Source organism: Sinocyclocheilus grahami, unplaced genomic scaffold (assembly GCF_001515645.1).
Source record: "Sinocyclocheilus grahami isolate Dianchi unplaced genomic scaffold, SAMN03320097.WGS_v1.1 scaffold893.1, whole genome shotgun sequence".
NCBI lineage: Eukaryota > Metazoa > Chordata > Actinopteri > Cypriniformes > Cyprinidae > Sinocyclocheilus > Sinocyclocheilus grahami.
Window position 1 is genome coordinate 318,129 of NW_015506072.1, and position 2,378 is coordinate 320,506.

The following is a 2,378-nucleotide window of genomic DNA, read 5'->3' on the forward strand; positions in this document are numbered from 1 at the left end:
ATATCCTCCTGAGACCCAGCTATGGAGTTTTTGTCTCTGTAGTGGACATTATATTTGAGTGATTTCTCTGAGACCTCACATGCCACAGTTGTAAGTCTGGAGTCCTGTACAGAGCACATGCAGGGCTTTCCAGAGACACCACATGATTGGCTGTTTCACCGAGACCACTCCCTCTCCTTGGTCTTTAAAAATGGCTGACATTAATTTAGTGATAAAATTGTACATCCTTATGGAAATATGATAATATTTTGTAATTAAAATCTAAATCTGATTAATTTTCAAATTGTGTGTCATAAATCAACATCTCAGGAAAATGTTATGGGGTTTCAAATCAAAATATGACTTGATTTCATACATGTGCACTGTAGAGGACACCAGGACTTGAAGCATGTTTATTACACATTTTGGGAGACAAAAGAATTGAATAGGAAAAAAATTATGTATCAATATTCTTATGAAATATTAGATATTCTAATGAAAATCTGGCCAATTACTACTCCCATTGTTACACTTATTTTTTCAACATGGTGTCCCAACAGCACTTTAATATGCAAATTAGATAGTGTATAGATAACATTGTGCTTAATGGGAAAACCAGTTTATGGAATTTTTACACACTTATTTCATAAAGCAAAATGGTATATCAAATCATTTTGTTATATATTTTATAATATAGTTGAGAACCATCCTTAAACAAAGTTAGTTATAAAAAAATCCTGAAACCTAAAAATTGATTGGTGATTTAAAAAAAATTCCCATTGTTTTTGCCTTTTCATGTCTATTCTTGTCATTTTATTTTTAGAAAAACGGAGTCCTGGTGTCCTCTACAGAGGACATAGCATAACTTATGAATAAAATATAATTTTTCAAAAATGTTATTTTACCATTTTTTTCTTGTGCTCTAAACAATGTAATGACATGAAAAAATACTAAATTCACGAAGCTTTTTATTTCTGGTTCTCAGGAGGATATATGTATCAAGCTATTTAAGTCCATTAGCTCTCACTCTGACTGGCTCCCTCACTAGTGCGCTGACTACTGAACTAGGGAACTGATTGAGACACACCCAGAGATTTAGTGCATGTCTTTATGCATTTGAAAATGCAGTTTGCATTAGATTTTTTTCTGTTCATTATTTTCTTAAAAACGCAGATAAATTCAATTGTGACCCACTATTATAAAGATGGAGTTTATTAAAGAGGAGAGTGAAGACGTGAAGATTGAAGAAGCATTCAGAGACAAATATGAAGATACTGAGGAACAAACAAAGATGGAGTTTATTAAAGAGGAGAGTGAAGACCTGAAGATTGAAGTAGCATTCAGAGTCAAACATGAAGATACTGAGGAACCAACAAAGATGGAGTTTATTAAAGAGGAGAGTGAAGACGTGAAGATTGAAGAAGCATTCAGAGACAAACATGAAGATACTGAGGAACAAACAAAGATGGAGTTTATTAAAGAGGAGAGTGAAGACATGAAGATTGAAGAAACATTCAGAGTCAAACATGAAGATACTGAGGAACAAACAAAGATGGAGTTTATTAAAGAGGAGAGTGAAGACATGAAGATTGAAGAAGCATTCAGAGACAAACATGAAGATACTGAGGAACAAACAGGTTGGTTTTCATTCTCAAAGCTGAACTCACTCATTTGATCCTTATTAAAATGTTCAGCTCTACAGAATACTGAAAAATCTAGTGTTAATTTTTTCACTTATTAAAGGGAACCAATTATGCTCCTTTTTATAAGACATAATATTGGCCTTGGGTGTCCCCAAAATGTGAATTTTAAGCTCAAAATACCCCACAGATCATTTATTATAACAGCTAGAAAATTTCATTTTTGGAGAGTATCACTTTATATACAATTGAGCTGCATATTCCCGCCCCGTCTCCAAAAGAGGTCGTCGCGTTTACGTCTCTCTGCTTTGCAAACATACCTATAAACAGCCGGTAGAAGAAACATAACTGAGAGCGAGACCACCGATGTTCAGCCGTACATAAGGAAAGCCAAATGCGCTGAAAATGGGACGAAACGGCGCAATGTTACAGAACTGCGCAAACTAATGTCACAAGCGTGACACCGATCAATTAAAATACTTTAATAACATACACAAACAAATGTGGTTAAAACGCTATGCACTATAACGGTATGACATTCACAAAGGAGTCTGGAGTGAAATGATTTGCACAGACATAAACGTATTTAGGTAGATTTTTAGGCGCATTACCTTGAAAAATGAAAGTAATCCACTGCGTCCTCAGCAGCTCAGATTTTGGTAGAAAATGAAGACTCTTAGGGTGGTCACACTTGTCACGTTTGGTTCGAATAAAACGAACTGGTGCGATTGCTCTTAGTGCGGTTCGTTTGAGTAAAAG